At 44.8% G+C, this 23,056-nt stretch overlaps 1 protein-coding gene across 3 annotated transcripts in view; it reads right to left on the bottom strand.

The window, feature by feature from the left end:
• igsf9ba (immunoglobulin superfamily, member 9Ba) overlaps positions 1–23,056 on the bottom strand; it is a 189,937-nt gene that overhangs the window by 156,729 nt on the left and 10,152 nt on the right. The gene's annotated exons all lie outside the window — the stretch shown is intronic.

Raw genomic sequence — 23,056 nt, 5'->3', positions numbered from 1 at the left:
CAGTCACCCAGTCGGCCTGCTTTCCCGGTTGCTCGGGATTTGCTGGAGGGGAACTAACGGCGGCTAAGCTACCTTGGTCCGCACCGACTACAGGGGCCTGTCTAGCTGTAGGATTTTCCAAGGTGCGGAGCTGAGTCTCCAATTCATCCAGCCTGGCCTCCAAAGCTACGAATAAGCTACACTTATTACAAGTACCATTACTGCTAAAGGAGGCCGAGGAATAACTAAACATTTCGCACCCAAAGCAGAAAAGTGCGGGAGAGACAGGAGAAGCCGCCATGCTAAACTGGCTAAGAGCTAGTAGCTGCGCTAAGCTCGCGGATTCCTAAAAACACACAAAGTGAATAATGTGTAAATAATTTAGAGGTGATTCAGCAGAGGGAGTGCTTTAGTTAAGGCACGTGAAGATTACACTGTGAAACAAATCGTTATCTAGTTAACTAGATCAATCTAACTGCGCAGATTAAACAGCTAACAGATACAGAAAAACACCGCTGTGCTCCGGAACAGGAAGTGATACAATACCGCAGTGAGAGCCAACCACCAGCTTGAACCGTTCTAGCCATCTGCTACCACACTGACTTCCAAGTAATTATTTATTTTTTCACATTGTTATAAATTTCTGAACTTTAATCTGGTTGGCAGACAGGCTGTGTGTCAACGTGAACACAGCCTATGAAAAACTGGGCTCTGGAGTACAGCTTTTCCACAAAAGCCGCATTCATAAATCTGCTTTTCGCCTCACTGATCAAAATTCTACACAAATCCAAATAAAGGCATGTTTTTAATAGTTAAACTTGACTCACGTAAAGTGAGTGTCCTTTGTCTTCGTCTGCAAGTTGATCAGTCACGGGCAAAAATAAATAAACTGCAGTTCCAATTTTTTTCAAATACTGCGCAGCACTAATCACCATGCATGTGTATTTGCAACAGTGCAAAGGTGCATGGTCATGTTTTATACACATAAACCTTCAGTAAATCGAATCCTATTTGTGGTACATGAGCATTCTAATTCATGGATGTTGAGTTTTGCTCAGGGCTAGATTAAAGTGACCATAAGGCCCTGGGCTAAACTACTGTGTGGGCCCTTAAAACTACAGATGGCACGATACCACTTTTCTTGTCAGATTCAATGCAGGTAATACAACCTTTAGTGTCTGGCAATACCAATATCAATCAAATATTCTTTTCCTTGTATTAAAACTATAAATAGATTTGTATGGATGTACTTTGCCAGCCATTAGAGGTGTACAACTCTCCCTTAAAAACAACACAAAATATATCTGGATACATGGGCTATGATACAATTCAGGAATGGTACTAATTATTCTGCAATTATTTAATGTGACGGGATGCGATCCGATACAATTTTTGTTGAATGTTGCCATTGCTTTTTTAGCAGCCAAAAGCAGCATTGCTTACCTTCAAATACACATTTCATGAAAAACCTGGGAGGGGTCTTCTTCAGGATTTTGCTATGGTCCTTAAACAAAACTGTTTAAGGACCTGTGGCCCACTCTTGGGCCATCTGTGCTGGAAATAATTAATATTTCTTTAACTTCTGGATCTGTTCCTAAATGTTTCAAATCTGCAGTGATTAAACCATTACTTAAGAAACCTAATCTTGACCCTAGTGTATTGACAAACTATCGGCTGATATCAAATCTAACATTTTTCTCTAAAATTCTGGAAAAAGTGGTGTCACGGCAGCTCGTAGACTATCTTACTGAGAATAATCTCTTTGAGCCACTGCAGTCTGCTTTTAGAAAATATCATTCCACAGAGACGGCTCTCTTCTGCTTACAATGGATTCGGACACCACTACGGTTCTGTTGCTGTTAGATCTCAGTGCTGCATTTGATACAGTGGATCATCGTATTCTACTTGATAGGCTGGAAAATCATTTTGGGATTACTGGGAGTGCCCTTGCATGGCTGATGTCATACTTGACCAGTCGTTCTCACTGTTTTGTACAGTAACACTACCTCTAACCTTAGTGACATGAAATTTGGGGTTCCACAGGGGTCTGTCTTAGGCCCCCTGCTTTTCTCCCTTTTTATAGCACCTCTTGGGCACATATTGTGGCATTTTGGGATTACCTTTCACTGCTATGCAGATGATAGCTATACATGCCGATAACTGCTGGTAATCTCGTTCACATAAAATCTTTAGAAGATTGCCTTGCAGCAGTGAGAAGTTGGATGTCTAGAAACCTCCTACTTTTAAACTCTGATAAGACTGAAATGATGGTTCTTGGACTGCATTTATATAGCGCTTTTCCATCTGCATCAGACGCTCAAAGCGCTTTACAATAATGCCTCACATTCACCCCGATGTCAGGGTGCTGCCATACAAGGCGCTCACTACACACCGGGAGCAATAGGGGATTAAAGGCTTTGCCCAAGTGATTTTCCAGTCAGGCGGGGATTTGAACCCAGGATCTTCTGGTCTCAAGCCCAACACCTTAACCACTAGACCATCACCTCCCCCTCACTGTAAAATTCAGCCTAGGCTCGTGTGTCATACATCACACTGACAAAGTGAGGAACCTTGGGGTAATTTTTGATCCTTCGTTATCCTTTGGCCTCCACATTAGAAATATTACTAGGACTGCTTTCTTCCACATGCGAAATATAGCGAAGATTCATCCCATCCTGTCTATTGCTGATGCTGAGACCCTGATCCATGCATTTATCTCTTCTAGATTGGACTACTGCAATGTTCTATTTTCTGGTTTACCGCAGTCTAGCATTAGGGCTCTCCAATTGGTTCAAAATGCTGCAGCCAGACTTTTGACACGAAGCAGAAAGTTCGACCACATTACACCCATTTTGGCATCCCTTCACTGGCTTCCTGTCCCAGTGAGATCAGATTTTAAGGTTCTGCTACTAACCTATAAAATAATTCATGGACTGGCACCTCCCTACCTAGCTGACCTAATTAAACCTTACGTACCAGCCCGGGCTTTACGTTCTTAGAGTGCAGGACTACTTTGTGTCTCTAAGGTGAATAAGAAGTCTGCGGGTCACAGAGCTTTCTCTTATCGTGCCCCTGTTCTGTGGAATGATCTCCCTGCGTCAATAAAACAGTCAGATTCTGTGGAGACTTTCAAGTCCAGACTTAAGATGCACTTATTTTCCCTTTCATATGGCTAGCATACTGGTGCAGTTTTGTTTTATGCTTTTTACTCTTTTAATTCATTTATTAGTAATTGGAGTGGGCCGCGGCCTCAACTTTACCTAAATTCTGGGTCTTTTAGTGAAGTTTAGGGCTAGTGGCCGGCGATCACCTTAGTATTTCTCTGTTTTCTTGTTGTTTAATACTGGCAAATTATACAGTATTTTTTTGTCTTTCTGATGCCTGATTCTGTTTTTTTTTTCCTCTCTGTTTAAGGTGCAGCTCCATCCAGAGATGGGAGTTGTGTTCGTGTTGGTGATCCTCCTGTCCTGTGCGCCAATAGGATTTCTTGTATATTCGTCCGTGAATTGTTCTGTAATTTATGTTTGTAGCATGGCCCAAGCAGAGGGTCACCCCTTTGAGTCTGGTCTGCTTGAGGTTTCTTCCTCAGAGGGAGTTTTTCCTTACCACTGTTGCACTGGGGGTTGGTAAGGTTAGACCTTACCTGTGTGAAGCGCTTTGAGGCAACTCTGTAGTGATTTGGCGCAATATAAATGAAAATAAATTGAAATTAAATTGAAATGTAACACCCTGACACTGCCTCTGTTCAGCTTTTATTTTTTAAAAAAGGACTTTTCCAGACTTCTGCCAAATGGTGTGACTGTTTGGGAGGACTTTGTGCCAAATGCAGTCAGGCAGAAACTGCTGAAGGGAAATCAACTCAGATTCACCAAACTGTAGCTTGACCTGTTAACACAATATGGAGCCAAACTCAGACAAGTGAAAGATTAACTTTACTTCCACAAAAACAGTTGTGTCAAAACAGCATCTGGCAAGCAATCAAGGTTACAACAGGAATCCACAATGCAGAATACGTCTCTCAGTGTCATGTACAGGAACTGAGGTGTGATTCATTGAAACATCATGTTTAGAAAGACTGATTTTTTTTTTTTAATAGAGTAGGTAGAGATGAGGTCTCCAACAAACATGGAATGCACCACCTACTATTGTAATGCCAGAAGGCCACACTTCTGTACACACCTAATAATGGAGGCAGAAAGGAAAGTTTCCAGCTCGCAGTAAGAGATGATAAAAAAAAAAGACCAAGGGAAAGCAGATGGAGCTTGTACTTAAATATCTGCAACTATGTGGGACCAACTTTGGGAATTTTGTTAATGAAAGAAACCGTGAGTTGTCGATGCATACAGTATGAATGGCCGTCAGTGTTGGATCCAATTCAGTTTTATTGTGTGGTGGGTGGAGCAACATGCACCATTAGTGCACAATCCCAAATCTGACTTCCATAACCAGGTTGGGAGTTAACTGTATATCATTAACACATGAAGGCATCAGACTGGCTCCTAACAGAAATGGTAGGCGATAAACCAGCTGACATCCATATCACAGCTTATGGCGTTCAACAAGAAAGCATGTGGTTTGCAGTATTTTTTTTTTTTTTTGTTAACTGTGCTGGTGTTGTGTGGGCCGCCGAAGAGGAGGTACTGCTGGCTCACCACCACCGGATGGCGCCCTGCTTGGAGTGCGGGCTTCAAGCACAAGAGGGCGCCAGAACCACTGGGAGTGACAGCCGTCAATCATCCTCAACACCAGCTGTCACTCATCATCTCATCATCACCATCACCATAAAGGCCGGGTGGCGACTCCACCTCCTCGCCGAGAAATCTCCTACAATACAAGGTAATCTCTCTGCTGACTTATATGTCAAAAATAATCTGATCTGTTTTGCAGCTGTTTTTTCCTGGTGGTATTTCCTTGACTGGATTTTCGGAGCTGCACGTGTGTATGATTGGAAGTGGAGGCTCTCCCTCCACAAGAATCAATAATCAAGGTTGCTGGGTGTGAGGATTCACACTCACTACCTTCTGTTTTTTCTGCCAGCAGTACCAGGGCCGACAACGGAGGACAGAGACCACCTGGGGACTCGGGGCTTGGCGGCTTCGGTGTTCTTCAGGCCGTTGGTGGTGGAAGCGGTGTGGGTCCCGGCTCTTCGTTCATCTGAGGTCTCCTATCTTCGAGCCTGCCCGCAATCCTCTTGTGTGTGATTGGCAGAACCTTTGTTTGTTTTACGTTGTGTACTTGTGCAACATTAAATTGTTACTCCTTCCCTTATCCATTGTCCGTTCATTAGCGCCCCCTGTTGTGGGTCCGTGTTACGACACCTTCCCAACAGCTGGTCTATAAAAACAGCAGCTTCTTTGCTTACATCAGGTGATTCAAACCCTATTTTCAGATGAAGTTTTAATGCACTGTAACAAATATTCTGACAAACTGTTTTGGTCATGTAACCGCGTTTTTATTTAGTTGGCGTATGCTGCAAAGACTCTCCATATTTTAAAGGGGAGCTCCAGGATTTTTCACCCTGGTGTCTATTTTTAGTTTTTGAGTTCATCTTCTCACTCGGGACAAAAATGATTTAATTGGTCCAGTATTGATTTAGAATGCAAATACCATCTGGGGCAAGCAAAAAACACTCAGTAAACCGCTTCTTGTCACCACTGAACAGGCAAAAACGTCATTAGAACTGTCTGGTAAATAGACTGCATATCTACATGTAATGCTTTTTTTTTTTTTTTTTTTATCCCATGCAGAGGCTCAACATGCTTTACAGTGATGAGGTACGGACATCCGGGTAGCAGTTTTTATCATTTTTGTCCTTTCCATCTTTTATCATTTGTATGTTTTACTGTTTGTCATAGCATTAACCGTATATCAGCGTTTAGTGTGACATCATTAACACATGAAGGCATCAGACTGGCTCCTAACAGAAACGGTAGGCGATAAACCATGGTGACTGATCTGTGTTAAGGGAAGAATGAATGTGGCCATGTATCGTGAGATTTTAAGCCAAAACCTCCGTCCATCAGTGAGAGCACTGAAGATGCAACATGGCTGGGTCTTCCAGCATGACAATGACCCCAAACACACCACTCAGGCAATGAAGGAGTGGCTCCGTAAAAAGCATTTCATGGTCCTGGAGTGGCCTAGCCAGGCTCCAGACCTCAACCCCACAGAAAATTTGTGGAGGGAGTTGAAAGTCCATGTTGCCCAGCGACAGCCCCAAAACATCACTGCTCTAGAGGAGATCTGCATGGAGGAATGGGCCAAAATACAAGCTAGTGTGTGCAAACCTGGTGAAGACTTACAGGAAACATTTGACCTCTGTCATCGCCAACAAAAATGATGTTACAAAGTATTGAGTTGAACTTTTGTTAATGACCAAATGCTTATTGTACCTATGATGTAAATTACAGACCTCTCTCATCTTTCTAAGTAGGAGAACTTGCACAATCAGGGGCTGACTAAATACTTTTTCGGCCCCACTATATTGTATTATAAATTACTTTGTGACTCTGTCTGTAAAAAATGCAACATAAATACATTTCATTTACTTTCTGATTCACAATTACATTGTGTAGCTGTTTAGTCCATGACAGTGTTTACTTTCTAAATCAATACTGGACCAATTTAAAACTGTTTCTGTCCTGAGTGAAAATATTTTCGGAATGAAAAAGAGTTCAACTTCAGTTATTAAAACAAGGCTTACAACTAACAATTATTCTCCTTATTAATTAGTATGTTGGTTGTTTTAATCAATATTAGGCTGTAAAATATCAGAAAATAATAAATTGGAATTTCCCAAAAATATGTAGTAAAGTGACATCTTCTTGACAAAAGAATGAAATCCTAATTTTTAATACACTGGAAACATGGAAGGTATGACATTTTTGCCTTATACATCTATTAAAGCTGTACAGCCTGTGTGTTTTTAAGCTTTAATTCCGAAAAATAATTTTCTTTGGCACCACTATACTTTTATTCCTCGACGCTTAAATAAGGGATTCATAATGTGATATTGCCAATATGATCAAAATTTACACTGTATGGAAACAATTTTGAATTCTGACCCCTGATGGGTAGAAATTCAAGTGATCAGATGTCATGGCCAACAATTGGTAGCCATGTAATAGATCACAAAAATAGACATATAATGCTTAGATTTTGGTTGAAACTACGTTTTGTCAGTTTTGTGAAATTTAAAAGGCTGTACAGCTTTAAATGATTGTTGTCAAAATATCTGTCAGTTTTTGTTGATCAAATTGTTGATTAGACTATGATTTCTGCTGTAAGAGGCAGACTGCAGTCGGGCTATTCTGAGACAGTAATGTAAGAAGTTTAGAGACCTTCATTTGTAATTACTATGAGGTTGTGTTGTGATCAGATCATTTGTTGCTCCCTGCTGGAGTTTGGAGCCTGTTCAACAATAAATCATATTATAAGGCTGAGTGAAGGCCTATTATTAAAGTACATCTGCCTGAATAAGATGGAGAATTTAAGCGGATCCCTCTTCCTAAATCAAAAGCTGAGTATTGCATCAGAGGACATTTTCTTAACCTGGCTGACTCACAGACAAGCCAATGGAAGCATGTTTCAATCAGCTAAAGCATTAGCTTTTCTCATGTTGTTCATTAATGTTTTCCCATAATTATGACATAACAAATCACATTCATGAAGTAGCATCACACAATTATGAGATAATCATAACTGCGACCTACTGAGATGTAACAACGATACAGTAAGTCATTATTATCAAATTCCAAGATAATAGTAAGTCATAATTACAACATATTGTTGGAATTGCATTTCAAGTATCATACTAACTTACAGTTATAAAAGTAAGTTATTAAAAGATGCTAAATTGCACTCATACTTATAATCAATCAATCAATCAATCAATTTTTTTTATATAGCGCCAAATCACAACAAACAGTTGCCCCAAGGCGCTTTATATTGTAAGGCAAGGCCATACAATAATTATGTAAAACCCCAACGGTCAAAACGACCCCCTGTGAGCAAGCACTTGGCTACAGTGGGAAGGAAAAACTCCCTTTTAACAGGAAGAAACCTCCAGCAGAACCAGGCTCAGGGAGGGGCAGTCTTCTACTGGGACTGGTTGGGGCTGAGGGAGAGAACCAGGAAAAAGACATGCTGTGGAGGGGAGCAGAGATCGATCACTAATGATTAAATGCAGAGTGGTGCATACAGAGCAAAAAGAGAAAGAAACAGTGCATCATGGGAACCCCCCAGCAGTCTACGTCTATAGCAGCATAACTAAGGGATGGTTCAGGGTCACCTGATCCAGCCCTAACTATAAGCTTTAGCAAAAAGGAAAGTTTTAAGCCTAATCTTAAAAGTAGAGAGGGTGTCTGTCTCCCTGATCTGAATTGGGAGATACCAAGACAAATTTATGAAGTAGCGTCTCATAGCTATGAGATAGTCATAATTAGGGCTGAAACGATTTGTCAAGTAACTCAAATAATTCGATTACAAAAAATGTTCGAGGCAAATTCTCTGTCTCGAAGCTCCGTTTAACACTGTAGTACATATGCCAGGCCTGTGTGTGGTGCTGTAACGTTCCCAGAAAAAAAATCAGAAGAAGACAAGAGCATGCGCGTAAGCCATTGTAAGAGCTAATCAATGTAGCGCCAAAAGCTACAGCGTTGAAACGCAACACACAGAATAAAAGAAAGCCTTTTTTTTAATTAAATTAAAACTTTATTTAACCAGGTCAATCCCACTGAGACACAAAGATCTCTTTTCCAAGGGAAGCCTGGCCAAGAAAGCAGCTTAAAAACATTAAGTTTCAAGAGGAGAACACAGAATCAGATAACAATAAAACAGACAAATACAATCTGGTCACATGATAGAAATAATATGGGCTTTTCATAAGCAAGAACAAGAACGATATGAGGCAGATACTAACCCCCAATCTCAATTCTCTTTTGTACCCCTTCCCCTTCCCCTTGGCCCTACACCTACCCGTATGCCTACCCCTGTTGGGAAAGTGTCGTGACACGGACCCACAACAGGGGGCGTAAGTGAACGGACAATGAAAGCGTCAAATATAAAATATAAAAAATATAAAATATAAAAAAAACTTTTACTGTTGTGAATGAGCACAACCAAGTACAGCAGATTACAGAATGTCAAATAATAGTCAATCAACAAAGGGGACGTGTGGGCAGGCTCGAGGATAGAAGACGTCTGTCCTGAGAAGAACCGGAACCACACGATTTCCTCCGCCACCGAACCAGGAGAATACTGGAGTCGCCAACTCCCGAATCCCCAGGTGGCCACCGTCTCCGAGCGTCGGATCTGGTACTGCTGGCGAGGAGCAGAAACAATCAGAGGTGGGTGTGTGTACACCCAGTAACAACGCTGGTGGAGATCCCACCTCCACCTCGTATCCAGAAAACAGGTACATGCAGCAGTTGAGAGTACTTATCACAGAATAGCGTGAGGAGCGAAGACGTCAGCTCTCCACGTCTCTCACACTCAGCCTCCGGCTGCGAGCACTCACGGAACTGACTGCAAACACTGTGTAACAAACACTTGTCAGAAAAGACAAAAGCAACGGCTGAGAGTTTTACCTTTACTGGTAGATGATATCTCGGCAAGGAGGTGGAGATGACGTCCGGTATTTATGGTGTGGACTGATGAAGTGTAGATTGGTGACAGCTGTCCTGAGATAATGAGTGACAGCTGTCACACCGGCTGTGTCCTTGGCGGCAGCGCCCTCTGGTGCCTGAAGCCCACACTTCAGGCAGGGCACCCTCTGGTGGTGGGCCAGCAGTACCTCCTCTTCTGGCGGCCCACACAACAACCCCTTTAAAACAAGGGGTAAGGTGAAGGGGTATGCCTCTAGCCCTATGAATTGAGACACCCCTCCGCCTTAGGAGAAAAAAAAAACTGCCCCTGTCAAACTGCCGTCTTCACTGTTTGTTAACATCGCAACCAAAATGCAACTTGTTGCAGTAGCCTGTTTGCTGTTTTTATTTTCTAGTAATTAGTAACTGATTAATGTTAATAATACTAATAATAATTAATCAATATTAGTAATAATTAATATTTTTGATTAATCATTAATTGATTGATTTGTAATTAATTAATTAGTAATTAAAATAAATAAACACTTGAAATATATCAGTCTGTGTTATGTGGGCCGCCCGAAGAGGAGGTACTGCTGGCCAATGCCAGAGGGTGCCCTGCCTGTTGTCGGGTTTCAGGCACCAGAGGGCGCAGTTGCCATCCAGGAGCCAGGACTAACAGCTGTCAGCAATCATCATCAACACCATAAAAGCCTGGAGGAGACACCACATCTCTGCCGAGATATCAGCCTTACCACGCAGGTAACCTTTCTCAGCCATTTTTGTGACGTTCGCACATTACTTGATACTGAGTTTGCAGTCGTAAAGTTTGCAGAATGTACTACTCAATCGTAGGATGGAGGCTCTCACCGCACAGGTGGAAGCGCGTGCACAGGGCGCGGCTGCTGCTCCTCCTCCTGCCGACCTGTTGCTGAACAGGGACCCTCCAGTGGTCGTTCAACGGACCCCCCCATCCCCTGAAGCATACATAAGTCACCCGGAGCCGTACGGAGGTTGTGTAGAGACGTGCGCGGACTTCCTAATGCAGTGCTCACTCGTCTTCGCACAGCGCCCAGTAATGTATGCGTCAGACTCCAGCAAGGTGGCTTATGTCGTCAATTTGCTTTGAGGTGGGGCACGCGCCTGGGCTACGGCACTTTGGGAGCAGAATTCACGGCTCCTAACGACATACACTGGGTTCGTAAAGGAGTTCAGACAGGTGTCTGATCACCCTAATCGAGGTGAATCTGCTTCCGCTATGCTGCTGTCCATTCGACAGGGGCGTCGGAGCACTGCAGAGTTTGCAGTCGACTTCCGCGTCGCGAGGGCCGGCTGGAATATGGTAGCGCTCAGCGCCGCCTTCGTAAACAGACTGTATCCGGTCCTGAAAGAGCACCTGGTGGCTAGGGACGAGCCGCGGGATTTAGACGGGCTTATTGACTTGGTCATACGTTTAGACAACCGACTGGAAGAACGACGACGGGAGCGAGACGAAGGACGTGGCCGGACACGCGCCGCCCCTCTCCCTTCCCGGTCCGAAGCAGCCCCGCCTTCCCCACACTCCAGAGCCAGAGTGCTCCGTGGGACGACAGCTCCCCCTGCTGACGAAGCTATGGACACGAGCAGGGCCAAAATAAAATTAGAAAACAGACCGAGGAGGCTGGCCCGCGGAGAGTGCTTTTTCTGCGGCTCTAATGAGCATTTGCAGAAACAATGCCCCAAGCGGTTAAACACCAACGCCTGCCCTTAGAGACTGGGCTAAGGGTGGGCCATAACACACACGCGGGTAATGCACGAAAATCCGCACGAATCCCAGTTGTGATCCTCTGTGGGGATTTAACCCTTCAAGCCCCAGCACTAATCGACACGGGGTCAGAAGGGAATCTGCTAGATAGCAGATGGGCTAAGGAAGTGGGGCTCCCTCTGGTGGCCCTACCTTCACCAGTGAAGGTACGGGCACTAGATGGCACCCTTTTTCCACAAATAACACATCAGACACAGCCCTTAACACTGGTTGTGTCTGGAAACCACAGGGAGGAGATCGTGTTCTTTGTAACACCTTCTACCTCCAGAGTTATTTTGGGCTATCCATGGCTCACGGCGGTGCCATGTGAGTACCACGATCTTGCTGACGTTTTCAGCAAAGATCTGGCACTCACGCTTCCCCCGCATCAACCGCATGATTGTGCCATTGATTTGATCCCGGGCGCTGAGTATCCGTCCAGCAAGCTGTACAACCTCTCACGCCCTGAGCGCGAATCAATGGAGACCTACATCCGGGACTCTTTAGCTGCCGGGTTGATCCGGAACTCTTCCTCCCCGTTAGGTGCTGGTTTCTTTTTTGTGGGCAAGCAAGACGGCGGACTCCGTCCATGCATTGATTATAGAGGGCTGAACGAGATTACAGTTCGCAACCGATACCCGTTGCCTCTCTTAGATTCAGTGTTCACGCCCCTGCATGGAGCCAAAATATTCACAAAGTTGGATCTTAGGAATGCGTATCACCTGGTTCGGATCCGGAAGGGAGACAAATGGAAGACGGCATTTAATACCCCGTTAGGTCACTTTGAGTACCTGGTCATGCCGTTCGGCCTCACTAACGCCCCCGCGATGTTCCAAGCATGGGTAAATGACGTCTTGTGGGACTTCCTGCATCGGCTCGTCTTCGTATGCCTAGATGATATCCTCATCTTCTCCCCGGATCCTGACACTCATGTGAAGCATGTACGTCAGGTCCTGCAGCGATTGTTGGAGAACCGGCTGTTTGTGAAGGGTGAGAAGTGCGAGTTCCACCGTACGTCTTTGTCCTTCCTGGGGTTCATCATCTCTTCCAACTCCGTCGCACCCGATCCGGCCAAGGTAGCGGCGGTGAGAGATTGGCCCCAACCGGGAAGCCGTAGGAAGCTGCAACAGTTCCTCGGCTTCGTAAATTTCTATCGGAGGTTCATCAAGGGCTATAGTCAAGTTGTTGGTCCCCTTACAGCCCTGACCTCCCCAAAAGTTCCCTTCACCTGGTCGGATCAGTGCAAAGCCGCGTTTAGGGAGTTGAAACGCCGGTTCTCTACTGCGCCAGTTCTGGTGCAGCCCAATCCTAGCCGCCAGTTTGTTGTGGAAGTAGATGCCTCTGACTCAGGGATAGGAGCCGTGCTGTCCCAGAGCGGGGAGTCCGATAAGGTTCTCCACCCCTGTGCCTATTTCTCCCGCAGGTTGACCCCGGCGGAGGAGTGGAGACACTTGTTGGAGGGACCTGTGGTTCCATTCACGGTTTTCACTGACCATCGGAACCTGGAGTACATCCGGACCGCTAAGCGTCTGAACCCCAGGCAAGCCCGTCGGTCGCTATTTTTTGGACATTTTAACTTCAGGATCACCTATCACCCCGGGACCAAGAACCAGAGGTCAGATGCACTGTCCCGGGTGCATGAAGTCAAAACGGAGCTGTCGGATCCACCTGAAAACATCATCCCGGAGTCCACTATCGTCGCCACACTGACGTGGGACATGGAGAACATCGTCAGGGAGGCCCTGACGCATCACCCGGACCCCGGTGGTGGACCACCAAACAGTTTGTATGACCCACCAGATGCTAGGACTGCAGTTTTGGACTTCTGTCACGGTTCTAAGCTCACCTGCCATCCAGAGGTGCGAAGGACCGTAGCAGTGGTCCGGCAGCGGTTCTGGTGGGAGTCTATGGAAGCCGACATCCGGGAGTATGTTCGGGCTTGTACCACCTGTGCCAGGGGCAAGGCAGTCCATCAACTGGAGAAGGGACTCCTCCAGCCACTGCCAGTGCCTCGTCGCCCCTGGTCCCACATCGGCCTGGACTTTGTCACGGGTCTCCCTGCGTCCCAGGGAATGACAACCATCCTGACGATAGTGGACCAGTTCTCCAAGGCGGCCCACTTCATAGCCCTCCCAAAGCTCTCGACGGCCCAGGAGACTGCAGACCTCATGGTCCACCACGTCGTACGTCTGCATGGTATCCCTGCGAACATCGTCTCGGATCGTGGTCCCCAGTTCTCCTCGCAAGTCTGGAGGAGTTTCTGTGGGGAACTGTGGGCCACCGTGAGCCTTTCATCCGGGTACCACCCACAGACCAACGGACAAGCAGAGCAGGCTAATCAAGAGCTGGAACAGGCCTTGCGATGTGTGACTTCCGCGCAACCGACGGCCTGGAGTCAACATCTGGCCTGGATCGAGTATGCTCATAACAGCCAAGTCTCGTCTGCAACCGGCCTCTCCCCGTTTGAAGCATGTTTGGGGTACCAGCCCTATTGGTTCCAGCTGTGGAGGGAGAGATCTGGGTTCCCTCGGTCCAGGCCCACCTCAGGAGGTGCCGTCGGGTGTGGCGAACAGCCCGCTCTGCCCTGCTGAAAGCCCAGATGAGGGCAAAGAGACATGCAGACAGCCGACGCACCCCGGCCCCAGAATATCAGCCCGGGCAGGAGGTCTGGCTGTCAACAAAGAACATCCCGCTCAACACGGAGTCACAAAAACTGATAGACATATATATCGGACCATTCAAGATCGCCAAAATCATCAGTCCAGCCGCAGTGAAGCTGGGAGTTTCAGCTTCACTGCGGATCCATCCAGTTTTAAATGATTCCAAACTCAAACCATACCACACCTCGGACCTTTGCACCCCCGGACCAGCGCCGCCTCCTGCCCGCATCATCGACGGCGAGCCTGAGTGGACAGTCCGCAGGCTCCTAGATGTTCGCCGGAGGGGTCGGGGTCTCCAGTATCTGGTGAACTGGGAGGGTTATGAACCTGAAGAACGCTCCTGGCTGAAGAGGAGCTTCATCCTGGATCCGGCCCTCCTGGCCGAGTTCTACCAGTGACACCCCGACAAGCCTGGGCCGCCCGAAGAGGAGGTACTACTGGCCAACGCCAGAGGGCGCCCTGCCTGTTGTCAGGTTTCAGGCACCAGAGGGCGCAGTTGCCATCCAGGGGCCAGGACTGACAGCTGTCAGCAATCATCATCAACACCATAAAAGCCTGGAGGAGACACCACATCTCTGCCGAGATATCAGCCTTACCACGCAGGTAACCTTTCTCAGCCATTTTTGTGCCGTTTGCACATTACTTGATACTGAGTTTGCAGTCGTAACCTTTGTATGCTCGCAGCTTGGAACTGGGTTTGTGGAGGTTGGAGGGAGTTGGCGTTTCCCACTCCTCACTTTCCTGAACATTAAGTATACTATTGGTACTGCACGTTCTCAGTGTTCATGTTTCTGGGAGTGGTGGATTTTCCCTCAGGAAGGAACTGTGATTCTTTGCTGACTGCTTACTGGGTGTCCACACACCCACCATTAACCTGCTTTTGTTCCTGCCAGCAGTACCGGATCTGAAAGCTGGAAGCAGAGACCACCTGGGAACTCGGGACTTGGCGCCTTCGGCGTACTGCAGGTCTCCATTGGCGGTGGAACCTTGTGGGTCCCGGCTCTTCTCTGGATAGGCGTCTCCTACCCTCGGGCCTGCCCACACGTCACCTGTTGTATTTTGTGATTGACTGTCTAAAAGCAGTATTTGACCTGTTGTGCACATTTGCTGCAATAAATTGTATTTATTGGCTTATCTATTGACTGTTCATTTACGCCCCCTGTTGTGAGTCCGTGCTTTACACTTTCCCCAACAGTCTGTGTGCAATGAATGTATACAAGTTTCACTTTTTCAATGGAATTACTGAAATAAATCAACTTTTTCATGATATTCTAATTATATGACCAGCACCTGTATGTATTTTATGGGCTGCATCTAGTTCTGTTAACCTTATATTTCTTTTTCAAATTCTCCAGTTTTTTGCATCCAGCCCTATTTCCTTTAGAAATTTCCTTGACAAATAATATCCGTCTCTTAGGACGTCAGGTTATGTGTTACACATGTACATATGTGTGTATATATTTTCCAACATTGATGAAACTTCTCATTTTCTGCCTCATTTTCTTATTAGGAGACGAGTGCGCTCAGGGCTCCCTGTTTTTTTACAAAATGCACACACGTTACAGACCTTGAAATCCAACAGCAGGGATTGATATTATCCAAAGATTTATGAACATACAAATTAACATGCTTATCCTTTATCATGATTTTCTCCATTGTGAGAAATAAAAGTGTCTTATCGTAGCGTTCGTGTATATGTGCATTATAACGCCTCAGCGCACGAGCAGCGTTACGATATTCTTCAGAACGACAATATACGCAACATGCATCCAGCAGCATACACGTTGCTGTCATGGGCAACTGCCTGTAAAGTTTTTTGGCAAATTATAACTTTCTAAACAGCGTAATTTGTAATGAAAGCCGCTTCATTTGTGCGGCTCTTTCGGCGCCATGTTTGTTTTTTCGGAGACAGCGGTAAGCTCCTCCTACCCCTCCAAACGGAGTGAATCTGGATGCACACTCTGTTTGGAGGGTTGTGTAGCCCTCCGCCGACCCCTCCGCCTCGCTCCAAAAAGAGAATTGAGACACCCCTCTGTCTATCGTGCCCATGCAAAACAGAGGGGAAGGGGTAAGGGGAAGGGCCAAGGGGTAGAATTGAGATTCAGCCTAAGTCCCTCATTCTTCTTTGTCTTTCGGCTGTTCCCGTTAGGGGTCGCCACAGCAGATCAATCGTTTCCATCTCACCCTGTCCTCTGTATCTTCCTCTGTCACACCAACCACCTGCATGTCCTCTCTCAGCACATCCATGAACCTCCTCTTTGGACTCCCTCTTCTCCTCCTGCCTGGTGGCTCCATCCTCAGCATCCTTCTCCCTATATACCCTGGGTCCCTCCTCTGCACATGTCCAAACCATCTCAATCTCGCCTCTCTGACTTTGTCTGAGCTGTCCCTCTGATATGTTCATTCCTAATCTTGTCCATTCTTGTCACTCCCAAAGAGAATCTCAACATCTTCAGCTCTGCCACCTCCAGCTCTGCCTCCTGTCTTTTTGTTAGTGCCACTGTCTCTAAACCATACAACATAGCTGGTCTCACTACTGTTTTGTAAACTTTCCCCTTCACTCTTGCTGATATTATTCGGTCACATATCACTCCTGCCACCTTTCTCCACCCACTCAACCCTGCCTGCACTCTCTTCTTCACCTCTCTACCACACTCGCCATTACTTTGAACAGTTGACCCCAAATATTTAAACTCATCTACTTTCACCACTTCTACTCCTTGTAACTGCACTATTCCACTGGGCTCCCTCTCATTCACACACGTACTCAGTCTTGCTTCTACTGACTTTCATTCCCCTTCTCTCCAAAGCATATCTCCACTTCTCCAGACTAGACTCAACTTGCTCTCTACTCTCACTACAGATCACAATGTCATCTGCAAACATCATAGTCCATGGGGACTCCTGTCTGATCTCATCTGTCAACCTGTCCATCACCACTGCAAACAAGAAAGGACTCAGAGCTGATCCTTGGTGTAATCCCACCTCCACCTTGAATGAGTCTGTCATTCCGACTGCGCATCTCACCGCTGTCACACTATTCTTGTACATGTCCTGCACTACCCTAACATACTTCTCTGCCACTCCAGACTTCCTCATACAATGCCACAACTCTTCTCTTGGCACCCTATCATAAGCTTTTTCTAGGTCCACAAACACACAATGTAACTCTTTCTGTCCTTCTCTGTACTTTTCCAACAGTATTCTCAGAGCAAACATTGCATCTGTAGTGCTCTTTCTCGGCATGAAACCATATTGCTGCTCACAGATCTTCACCTGTTTTCTAAGCCTAGCTTCTACTACTCTTTCCCATAACTTCATGCTGTGGCTGATCAGCTTTATGCCTCTGTAGTTACTGCAGCTCTGCACATCACGAAAATAGGAACCAGCACACTTCGTCTCCACTCCTCAGGCATCCTCTCACTTTCCAAGATTTTATTAAACAATCTGGTTAGAAACTCTACTGCCATCTCTCCTAGACATTTCCATGCCTCCATTGGAATGTCATCTGGACCAACTGCCTTTCCACTCTTCATCCTCTTCATAGCAGCCCTCACTTCTTCCTTGCTAATCTCTATTACTTCCTGATTTAGTCTCACCACATCATCCAGCCTTTTCTCTCACTCATTTTCTTTATTCATCAACTCTTCAAAATATTCCCTCCACCTTCTCAGCACACACTCCTCACTTGTCAGCACATTACCATGTGCATCTTTTACCACCCTAACTTGCTGCACATCCTTTCCAGTTCTGTCCCTTTGTCTGGCCAATCGGTACAAGTCCTTTTCTCCTTCCTTACCATTCAACTTCTTGTACAGCTCGCAATATGCCTTTTCCTTTGCTTTTGCCACTTCTCTTCTCGCCTTACACCGCATCTTCTTGTACTCCTGTCTACTTTCTTCATCTCTCTGACTATCCCAAAACTTTTTCGCCAACCTCTTTCTCCTGGACCTCTTCATTCCACCTCCAAGTCTCCTTGTCTTCCTTCCACTGTCCAGATGTCATACCCAGTACTGCGCTAGCTGTCTCCCTCACCACATCTGCAGTACTTTTCCAGTTGTCCAAAATTGCTTCCCCTCCAACTAGTGCTTCTCTCACCTGCTCACTAAATTTCACACAAGTCTTCCTCCTTCAGCTTCCACCATCTGATCCTTTGTTGAGCTCTCACTCTCTTCTTCTTCTTTACCTCTAAAGTCATCCTACAAACAACCATCCTATGCTGTCTAGTGACACTCTCTCCTGCTACCACCTTACAGTCTGTGATTTCTTTTAGCTTGCATCTCCTATAAAGAATGTAGTCCACCTGTGTGCACCTTCCTCCACTCTTATATGTTACCCTGTGCTCCTCCCTTTTCTTAAAGTAGGTATTCACCACAGCCATTTCCATCCTTTTTGCAAAATCAACTACCATCTGTCCTTCCCAATTCCTATCCTTGATACCATATCTATCAATCAATCAATCAACTTTTTTCTTATATAGCGCCAAATCACAACAAACAGTTGCCCCAAGGCGCTATCTACCCATTACTTCCTCATCACCTCTGTTCCCTTCACCAACATGCCCATTGAAGTCTGCTCCTATCACCACTCTTTCATGCTTGGGCACACTCTCCACCACCTCATCTAACACACTCCAGAAATCTTCTTTCTCCTTCATCTCACAACCTACCTGTGGGGCATATGCACTGATGATATTCATCATCACCCCTTCAATTTCTAACTTTGTCGTCTTCGCCCAGCAGTAGCCCAATTTCCACCGGCACCCTGTTGGGCAACAGCACCGGTGGCGGACGTTGTTAACCCGGGCCGCGACTGATCCGGTATGGGAATTCGATTCTGAGTCTGCATAGTTGGGTTGGCTTGTTTTACGCCGGATGCCCTTCCTGACGCAACCCTCCTCATTTATCCGGGCTTGGGGCCGGCACTCAGAATGTACTGGCTGCACACCCCATGTGGCTGAGTTAGCCTAAGTCCCTCATAATGTTTTTAAATGTTCCAAGAGAAGTTAGTTCCCTCAAGTTCAAAGTTCTCTGTAGTGAGTTCCAGGCAGCAGGTGTGAAGTACATGAAGGATTGCTTACACCACCAATGCGTCACAAACACTGTAACTTAAATAAAATTAAAAAAGAAAAAAAAAACTGTGCAAGTCTTGCATGTTCAACGTCCAGCTGAAATGCATCTGCTGAATCGCAGAGAAAGAGGGACAAAAAAAATAAATAAATAAAAATTCATGCAGGGACCCAGTCCACAAACCTTACAAAAATAAAAAATAAATTAAAAATATAAAAATGTCAAGCCATTAGCCCAACTTTAGCTGAGCTCCTGACACCGGGAAAGATCCAAAACTTGTAAAGATGTGAAAAAAATAATTACACAAGAAAACACAAAGGGATACACAAAATTTGACAATCTGTATGATGGCGCAGCGACATTGTGCCATTGCTTAGGGAGAGCCCTGGACTGTTGATGTTGTTTAAAATGCAAAAGTACTTTTTATTTGATTAATCACCAGAAAAATCAATAGAATACTCAATTACTAAAATAATCGATAGCTGCAGCTCTAGTCATAAATATGACATTGAGTTGTTATAGTTATTAAAGTCATTAAAAGATGCTAAATCATACTTACAAGATACTAAGTCAAATTTATAAGCGTCTCATAATCAGTGGGGGGCACAGTTCTGCTAATCAGCAAAGTTAAGTTTTTGTTAGCTGATTAGCTTTCAGCTAACACTGAAAGCCATCAGCAGACCAATTAACTTCCGATAACTTTTAGAATGCTAATATGTTTTTGCGGGCATAGTGAATAAAGCTTAAAAGTTAAAAACATTTATAAAGCCTGAAATCATACATTTTTGTTTGTGCCTGTTATGTGTTTTGTAGCTGACAGCTATGAGAGGTAGAGCTCAATCCTCTGCCAGCAGAGGAGACCTGGCTACAAGAAAGAAAGGAAGGGAAGAAAAAAGATCATTTATTTTCACAGACAGACAGACTTGCGTGATGTGTCACAGGAGACATGCACAGCAAGGCAGTTTTGACTTTTAAACAAACTAATTCTGGACAGGCCATCAAATTTAACATGACCTCTGTCATTTTTATAAAGTGAAAATATCAGCTACATGTTTTAGTTTTTAAGTAATGTACTAATTTTGAAGGTTTGAGCATTTATAGACACACATGCCAAAAGGCATTATGGGAAAATGAGCTTCCTGACATCAGTGGTTGGTCGGTTATTTATATGTAAAAACCAACACACAAGTTACTGTAACGTGTGTGTTGGTTTTTACAAATAAACCTTATTTGCAAATATGTCTTTTTTCATTTGTAAAAAAAAAAACAGGCAATTTAAAAACTGAAAACTCTGTTCAAGTCTGATTCAGCAAGTATCACAAATGTGTGGCAATTGGTATTCACACTCCCATCCAGTAGATGGCAGTGTTCATGGCAGTGTGAATACCAATTGCCACACATTTGCTACACGTGCTGAATCATACTCAACACAACTTTATTTTTTTATTTTTTATGATCAAACTGATTTTTTTTTCAATTATTTATTTATTTTTACTACTTAACGTTCTTGACATTTTTATCCACACAAACTTAAACAATGTTGATTAAGGTGTCTGTGCGTGTGTATGTCTGCGTGCATGTGTGTGTGAGACTGAGTGAGAGGGAGAGAGAGAGGTTGGTCTAAGACTTTATTTTTTAATGATCTGTGTGAACTTGGTGATTCATGCAAACATTCAGTAACGGCAAACAGGGAAATAATGTCAGCCTTGTTCACTGTATTCTTCTCAAAAGCACCTCGTTCAGTACGAGCAAAGTTTTCCAACTGACTTTATATCACCAGCCAAACTACGAGCAAACAAACGGTTAAAAAAAAAAACCCCCACCAGAGTGGATGCAGTGACCGACACAACACGAGCCGTTTTCAGCTCTGTCTTGTCAAATGCACCGCGTATGTTACAAAACAAGTTCACCAAGTAACTTTAAATGCCATACAAACCAAAACAGAAGCTAATTTAAGAAAATCTAAGGAGTACTGAGAGAGAGCAATGTGAGGTAGAGTCAAGCCAAGCACAGACAGAGAGAGACATCAGTCCCTGTCTGTGTGTGTGCGAGAGGCTGCAGAGAGACGTGTCTGTGTAGGGAGGGGGAGGCACTATGTGTGACTCACCCTATCTTCTGCATCTTCCACTGTTACACGGACCACTCTTCTCTTCCTGCCTGGTGGCTCCATCCTCAGCATCCTTCTCCCTATATACTCTGGGTCCATCCTCTGCACATGTACAAACATCTCAATCTCACCTTTCTGCTTTTGTCGCCAAAAGTCCTACCGGTGCTGTCCCTGTAATAAGTTCCTTCCTAATGATGTCCAGCCTCATCACTCTCAAAGAAAACTGCAGCATCTTACCTCTGCCACATCCAACTCTGCCTCAGATTTTGTTAGCACCACCACCTCTAAGCCATACACCATAGCTGTTCTCACTACCATCTTGTAAAATTTCCCTTTCACTCTTGCAGACACCCTTTTGTCAAAAGTCCCTTATACCACCTTTCTCCACCCACTCCACCTTGCCTGCATTCTCTTCTTCACCTCTCTACTACACTCTCAATTACTTTGTACCTTAACCACAAGTTTTTAAACTCATCATCCTTCACCACCTCTGCTCCTTACAACCTTACTATTCCACTGTGCTCTACCTCATTCACACACACATGTACTCAGTGTTGCTCCTACTGACTTTCATTCCCTTTCTCTCCAGAGTGTATCTCCACCTCTTCAGGCTCCTGTCAAATGGTAAATGACTGCATTTATATAGTGCTTTTCCATGTGCATCAGACACAAAGCGCTTTACACATCAATACCTCACATTCACCCCGATGTCAGACTGCTGCCATGCAAGGCGCCAACTACACACATTTCTTAACGATTCTCAAAAAGAACTGGTTCCCGATACCCAACCCTAATGGTGCAGCACCATTGTGCCATTGCTTAGGGAGAGCCCTAGCACTAATGATATTGTTTAAAACACAAAAGTACTTTTCATCTGATTACTTGATTAAATGATAAAATAATTGATAGAATACTCGATTCCAAAAATATTTGATACCTGCAGCCCTAAATTTCACCTCCACCTTGAATGCATTTGTCATTCCTACTGCACATCTTGCCGCTGTCAAACTATCTTTGTGCATATCCTGCACCACCCTTGAATTAGGGCTGAAACGATTAGTCGAGTAACTTGAATAATTCGATTACAAAAAATGTTCAACGCAAATTCTGTGCCTCGAAGTTTCGTTTAACGTTGTAGTACACATGCCAGGCCTGTGTGTGGCGCTGTAACAACCCCAGAAAAAAAAAAAACAGAAGACTAGAGTATGCCCATAAACCATGTAAACGCTAATCAATTTAGCACAAAAGCTACTGCTTTCCAATGTGGCACACAGAGTAAAATAAAGCCTTTTAGGAAAAAGGCGGTCCACGCTGATCATCTGAAATACCTTACTGCACATTTAAAGCGAAGCAGTGTGTTTGTTTTTTGTTTTTTTTTACTGTTTCACTGCTTTTAACTGCTCTCCGCTCTACGTGGAGAGGGGCTATTTGCTTGGTGGCTGGCTGCTGTCTCTCTCTGCCCGGTGTGAGGGGCTCAGCACTCCCCTCACACCGGGCAAGTCACAGCTCCGCCCCGCGCCACACTGACAAACAGTCTCTGACAAACAGTTTTCTGTGTTTTGTTCAGACTCGCACTGAGTGTTTCGCTTTTTAATTTTTGCTTTTTGGGCAACACACAATGCTTTACAAACATTGTAACATAAATAAAAATAATAATAGTTAAAAAAAACAGTGACTGTGAGGCTTGAATGTTCAACCTATAGCTGAAATGCATCTGCTGAATAATAACAATTAAAAATGGTTAAATTTTACAAGTTGGGGAAAAGAAAAAACAGAAAGCCACATCCCATCGCATCGCATCCCATTTCAGTAAAATGTCAAGACTTTGGCTGAGCTCCTGACACCAGGAAAGATCCAAACCTTGTAAAGATGTG

Source organism: Thalassophryne amazonica, chromosome 4, assembly GCF_902500255.1.
Source record: "Thalassophryne amazonica chromosome 4, fThaAma1.1, whole genome shotgun sequence".
In the NCBI taxonomy this organism is placed as follows: domain Eukaryota; kingdom Metazoa; phylum Chordata; class Actinopteri; order Batrachoidiformes; family Batrachoididae; genus Thalassophryne; species Thalassophryne amazonica.
This window is presented reverse-complemented; position numbering and strand designations above follow the sequence as displayed.